The sequence below is a fragment of the Rhinolophus sinicus genome, chromosome 5, assembly GCF_057876585.1.
Source record: "Rhinolophus sinicus isolate RSI-liver-muscle chromosome 5, RSI-T2T, whole genome shotgun sequence".
Taxonomy (NCBI): domain Eukaryota; kingdom Metazoa; phylum Chordata; class Mammalia; order Chiroptera; family Rhinolophidae; genus Rhinolophus; species Rhinolophus sinicus.
The window spans coordinates 97,915,926-97,923,481 of NC_142505.1; positions in this window are offsets into that span (position 1 = coordinate 97,915,926).

A 7,556-nucleotide genomic window follows, 5' to 3' on the forward strand; every position below is an offset into this window, starting at 1 on the left:
AAGAATTTGGGGTCTATGTTTGCAAGTATGATTGGACTATAACTTTATTCTTCATACCATTCTTGCCTTGCTTTGGCATCAATTTTATACTTATAAGAATATTTGGGAATATTTCCCAATTTTCTACTCTCTTAATATTTTCTTTGAGATACAAATTATCTATCTTTTGGAGTTTGGAAGAATTTTCTATAAATCTATCTAGATCTGGTATTATTAACATCATAGGTTGTATTTCAGCTATGGATTCATATTGTTTGATAGTTAGAAGCTTATTCAGATTTTTCCCTTCTTTAGAGAGTTTTGGTGAGTATTTGTTGTCTATTAAAGTTTTTAAATGTATTATATGTAAAATTACATAGGATTTTTGTATATATCTCTTTCTTTCCATTTTTTTAACACTAATGAAATTATGCATATTTTCTCTGCGTGATGCTTATACATTTGTTGTTTGTGGTCCTAAAGTTTCACTATATTGTGTATTTGTACGGATGTATTGCTATTAATTCTTTTTTGGTTTTCATCAATTTTTAATAATTATAACTATTATCTCCTTGGTTATTGGATTTAGCTCATTATGTCTGTTCTCACCTTTTAGAAATTCTGTTAGATATGCATTGCAATATTTCACTTGTATTTGAAAAACGTATTATATTTTGCCCATTATTTTCTTTACTTTGGCTTTTTTATTCACTAATATCCTTAACACTTAATACCATTGATTCTAGATAAATCTTAGTTCTCTGAGGGCATGCATTTATTTATCCATTTATACATATATTAAATATATGTTGACTGCCAGCTGAGTGTGCGTTAGGTACCATGTGAGGCATTGGAGATTTAATGGCAAACAAAACTGATACATACTCTGTTCTCAGGAAAATTAAAGATGCTGTAATTCTTGTTGCTAGATTATTGTCCATGACCACAATGATTTCCTTAAGATATATTCTAGACATAGATTTCCTGGTTGAAAAAAGTGTGAAACACGCTCACATACTGTTGCCAAATTTTCATTAGTTTGTACTAATTTATATACACTAGCCAATTTAAAGGCCAAAACACTCTCCCATAATGTATGTATTGTGTGAGTTGCATTGTGTGCATATATGTGAATGCAGTCAGTGAAAGTCCTTTTTTGTTTAGATGTTCTCAAGCATTTCCTATACTTTTTTTAGAATAAGGTAAAGTAAATCAATATGAAATTAATCATTCTAACTAAATCTTAACAGTTCATATGAATTTATTGGATAAAATGTGGCTGTTAGATTTCCTGGGGGTTCCATTAATCCATGCTATTTCTTTGATTCTTCACAACAGAGGTAATTCATAGATAATTAAAATCTACAAGGTCTTTGTAAATCCTACGAGTTATTTCACTGATTTACTGGGTTGAGAAAAATAAAATGAGATTCCAGAATATTTCATTTTAGAAATATTGCCTGGACATTATTTCAATTAACAACTATTTAATATTAAAAGTTTGACATTTGTCAGTAAGTAAACTCAGACTTATTTAAAAATGTTGTCAAGAGTCCAATCCTTAAAAATCTGCCTGAACAACTAGATAAAAATATTATACAATAGGAGTATGAGTTGTTTCTTTGAACATGGACTGATAAAAAAGTTTTTAATTATCAGACTATACTTCTCTTGCAACACATTTCTAATATTTGGATTCAAAAATCCTTTTTTAGTGGCTTCATAAAAGGAAAATACCAGGCTAACTAAACCCTGCAAAACTTATAAATTTTATATTAGTGGATACTTGTTGGGTGAACTTCAGTAAGTCAAGAGCCCCCAAATATTTGCAAGGTTGATGAAGTGACACTGAAAGGAACTGGCATTGGCTTGTTTTGGCCCCCCTAAATTGTACTCACAACATTCCCTAAGTAATTTTATTTAAACCTGATTAGAAGTATTGATGTCATAAAATTATGTGAATGATTATGGGTAGAAATGAGTTTCTCCTGAAAGGAATGAAATGTTTCACTGTCAAATATCTTGAGAAGAGGTCAGACTTGTGGCAGAAAAATGACAATCCAGGAGGCAAGCCTCAATCGTAGCGAAGAAAATGTTCTCCTCTCTGAGTGAGACCTAAGTTACACTCCAGAGCAGGGCTGATCTCAGAGCATGGCCTATGGAGGGGGAGAGCGGTGATCTTCCTCTGGGTGTGTGGACACAGCTCGGAGCTTCAGGGAAACAGTTCAGGAAGGCAGAGCTCTCAGAGAGAAGCTATAACTTAGTCTGTGTTACATTTCCCTGCCATTACCTCAAGCTTTCAGTCAATTCTCATGAGAAAGGAGAATCTTGAGGTTTTTCAGCAGTATGGTCTTTCTCCACATTTGGGATGGAATAGAAAAGTGGAAACAGAGTTCTTCCACTGAGCTCATGGAGGGACACAGTGGGGTGGTCACGAAATGCTGCAGAACCGTGCATTCACGAGTGTCATCACAGCAGCAGCATGGGGACAGAAGCGGGAGAATGACCTGATCCTGAAGACAAGTCAGCATCAACCCTAGACCTCTCAGATAGTTAACAGACACTTCGAGGGGGACTAATTTTAGCCTGTTACTCACTGGGAGCTCATGGTATGAAAATGTGGTGTATATGAGATTTTTCTACACTGGACTTTTCCCAATACTGACTTATGTACAGGGAACCAGGTACAGTTCATCAGCTTCATTATTTCTAAGTTTTCTGTAAGCGTCATCTTTGCTACAGAATCTTCACACTGCATTCTCCCAGTCTACACCTGCTATTTCTTTCCTTTCTGCAGCTCATAACAGCTCTTCAAATGTGAGAAGCATCTTAACACACTGGAAAGTGATAGAGATTCCAAGGTTGGGAATGCGGATGAGGGAGGAGGGAGGGAAAAAAGGAGGAAGGAAACAGTCACACAGATTAGCCTCTCGTACTAAAAATAAGATGTGTGATACTCTGAAAAGCAGAGACTTTTACTGCTGGATCCAAATTTCCAAATGGAGTGTGTCTCTCTAGGACATCAGATTTTGCAAGAGAAAGGACTAACAAATACAAAGGACCCCAGGGTATATAGGTCTGTTGTATGTGAAATGCCCACTACATAGGGAAAGTAATCATATATCCTGATGTGAGTATACAAGCTCTATTATCTATTTTCATTTGAAAATCTAGTAGTTAGGCTTTTAGTAAGAAAGGGTCATGGTTTTGCCCTTTCTTCCTCACTTGCCACTTTCTGAAGAAACTGCTCTAGGGTCGGGTGTTGTGTTAAACTCTAACATTCCAAAATGTGATGATACGTGAAATATATTGGCCTGTAGAGTAGGAACAACTATACTCTCGTGTCACTTGGTGTGGGGTGATGTCATTTCTTCATCAAGTCATAATAAAGCACTTGTGCTAAATTTACAAATAGATTCCACATAAAAGTAAATGCCAGAAAAGGGCAAATTCAAAGTGCAGAAAAGCAGCCTATGACCGTAATGAGGGTTTTTGTTTCCAAACGAAGTCAACATTCTGATTCTTAAATGAAACTGTTATGTTCACAGGGCCCTCCTTCTAAGAGGAGAGGTTGCTGGTAGACCCCAGAGTGAATACCCCTGAAGAAACCAAGGGAAAGAGTTTGTTGGGAATTTGGATGAATGTATTATTCTCATTAGGTCAATACTGTGCAGGAGTGATCAAATGTGATGTCTTATACTGATCTCACAGGGGTACATTTTAAACCAGATTTATGAGGCTTTCCAGAGAAGGCTTTACTTCAGGAAATAGGAGGAAGGAAGGATTATGGGATTTATATTTTCCTGAGTTACATATACTTCAGAATATTCAAGAGAGTATCCCCAGATGTTTGCTGATCATCTCAGCATCTTGTTCTTTTATTTTCCAAGTTGTCTTGACTTTGAAACTACAGAGGATAACCTAGGTCCCTATCAGAACTATAAAAAACTTAGAAGCAAGCGAGACATACAAAATAATTTTGTAAGGTATCCATTGTGGTGCACATTTTCCATTGTGTGCACTATAAAAACGAGTATTTTATATACATATACATGAACATATATATTTGCCTTTACTATGTTTGCTGCACCCACATATTTTCTTTTATTTTTATTCTATTTCATTTTAAAATTGCTTTTGATCCATTGAGTTGCTATAATGACCACTTAGGTGGCATTAATCTTTAAGTCTGTTGAGAATGAGACACCATCAAATACTTAAATTTTGAAGTAGTGTTCATTAAGGAACAGTAGGCTATACTTTCTATGATGGGAATACGAGCTTAAATTAATAGAGATATTTTTCATGGACAAAAGTGTAGCATTATGATTAAAATATTTTATTTCAAATCAGTCTCATTTGGCTTTAAATACCCACTTGTTCACTACCTCTGTAATCTTGGGTAAATTACATATATATGTATTTATACAACTATTGAGAGTCTCAATTCTCTTATCCTCTCACATGTAAAATGGAAATGAGCATCTTACCTTGTAGTATAGTTGAAAAGACGAAATGAAATCATATATATGTAAAATATATGTACGGTAATTAGAACACGATGAACAATAAATGGTAGCTGCGATTAATGTGATAAACATTTCAATTTGCTAATATGTTTATTGGAAATTTTATCAAAAATTTAAAAATTAAAGTAGTTTTTCTGTTCTGCTAAATAAAGTTTTACAATTCTCCATCAATAAAAAAAAGTCAGTGAATTTTCTGGTTATCTAGGTTACTTAATAAATATTTTTTTCTAATTTAGTCACAAAGTATTGATGAACTGATGTAAAGGATTCCAGCATAAATATGAAAATAGGTTTAAAATAATAGATACTCTAGGAAATGAAAGAGTATTTGGAAAGAAAAATTTATAATCTCTGAAATCATGATGTCAGTGGGAAAACATAAATTCAATTATGAATCATAATATACACATTTTTCGGATAATATACACATTATTTGAGAGTAGGAGGCCCTATGGACTTTGAGTGGTGGAGCCGTAGTTCTCACACTTCCAAGTGAAGACAGTAATATCTATTCTCTCTCTCGCTCGGTGAATACTTATGTGGCCACAAAATATATAGAGAGATTGACAAAGCAATTAGTACAATGTTTGGCACATTCTTGACAACGATAATAATGAGTTTGATAATAAGGCACTTCACAAACATGTTTAGCCAATTAAGGTTGAAAAGTCAGCAGTGTCCGGAGGAGACACAGCTATAAACACCATGGGGAAACAACTACTACATCCAGAAAATATCATTTATCTCATTAATTCATCTTCAGGGACTTATTTTAATTTCAAGTTGATGATATCTGTTTGTCTGCCAGAATGGTAGTTAGATCTTAGCATCTCCTCAATTATGTCAACATAAATGGATTTTATGGAGTACTGATGCAGGGACAATTTTCTCCTTCTTTGTGAGAAACTAATTATTATATAAACTTACATCATTATGGTTTTGTTTCTTGCCAAACCTGTGACAGGCTCATTGAAGGAAGACTCACATAACACATACTTGTCATTATTTACATGATATTGGCACCCACACAGTTACACTTTGATGGGAATTTAAAATGAGACAGTTTGGCATTATGACTATGATATCTTGTTCTTATTATCATTATCATTATTTGCTTTGGGTCTTCTTAAGAAGACAAAGTTTGATAAATTGCATATGCTTGCTTTTTACTTTGCCTTCTGAATGTACAGGGCTGCTGTTACAGTTAATTTTACATGTGAACTTGACTGGATCACAGGATGCCCAGATACCTAGTTAAATATTATTTTGGGGTTTGTCTGTGAGGATGCTTTTGAAAGAGAGTAGCATTTGAATTGGTAGACTGAGGAAAGTGAGTCGCTCTCTGGAATGTGGGTGGTCATTATCCAATCCGTGGAGAGTCTGAATAGAACAAAAAAGTGGAAGAAGACTGAATTTGCTGTCTACCTGACTGCTGAGTGGAGACATTAATCTTCTTCCTTCAGCAATCCCTGTTCTCAGGGCTTCAGACATGGACTGGAATCTATATCACTGGCTCTGGCTCTGAGGCCTTCGAATTGCACCACCAGCTTTCCTGGATAACCAGCTTTGAGAGGGAAGATCTTGGGGCTCCTCAGCGTCCATAGTCACATGAGTTGGTTCCTTATAATAAATTTCATGTATATGTACATATCTCCTTTGGGGTCTGCTTTTCTGGAGAACCCTAACTAATATAACACATACAATATGGCGCTTACTCCATTGCAAGTCCTACTGACAATAGGAGCATGAAGTAATGAAAACTGAAGAACCACTTTATCTTGTCCCATGCTGAGACATACTTTAGATAATGTGAACCATTTCTGAAGAGATAAAGTCTCTGCAATTGCTGAAAATATACTAAAGTCTGGGTCTGCCCCAACAAAAAAGCTTTGACTTTAATTACACTTCACTGCTTATTGCTTTCTTAAAATAGGACCTCTGACTGGTGGAACCCTAGTGGACTAAGGTGTATAAATTAATCTTGTGTGTGGCTTAGAGCAGAGGAAGAAAATAAAGCAAAAAGAAATGATGGCATCCATTACATGTCTGCTGACATTCTAAGACTTTGACACAGGACATAGTGTAACTGCAGTGACACCATTTTCTTCCATCATTCAACAAAGAAACTACTGATTTCACTCAGTGCTATCAACTCTTGATTTTTCTTTTATGTATGCATGCTAACAACATCAAAATAAATCCGTTTTTGTGTGTGTGTTTTTTTGTTTTTGTTTTTTGCTTCTTTTGTAAACTACTTTCAGAAACTGCAAAGGCAACTGAGATCTTTGAAATGATCAAAAGTATCTTTGCCAAGCAAAGTTTTACCTGTAAGAAAAGTATGGGCCATCTGGGAGCTTGGTAACAAGTCTGGATTGCTACTCTTGGAATAAGAAAGTCTTCTATCATTGTAACCCATGGGCATTGACTGATATAAAAGATGCTGTCAGCAATCCTCAAATAATGCTTGCTCACTGGCTTGAAAGTTACTGATTAAAGTTTTGTCAAGAGAATTTTCTACTATACACTATACAACCTATAGCTTAATAGCAAAAAATCTTAAGAGATATTTGAATGAAATTCAAACATACATTTCACTTCTTTGAGAAGAAAAATGTTCAACTTGAATAGTTTGACAATAAGGACTTTATAAATTGCTTGGATTAATTAGTAAACTACTTAACCCATATGAATAAAATAAACGTTATTACTCAACAGCATCCGTTCAGCCACCTCAGAGTACTACCTAACATGTCCACTAAACCAATACAATGAATTATCAATGGCCATCAAGTGGACTTACCTGTGCTGAAGGAGGTTCTTCTTAGTGGTGAATCCTGTTGACTTCTCTTCAGGTGAAAATGGCACATGGGAGCAGCATCCAACTTTTCTGAAGGTTCATTGTTCTTAAATGACATTAAAGCTGATCTGTGGACTTCTCTTCCTTTATCACCTCTCAGATTACGGATGACCTGAAATTTGCCAAAAACAATCTTGTGAGTAAAGAAAATGCTTCAAGTCCAGTTCGGTCAACGAGTCCGGCAGAATCCT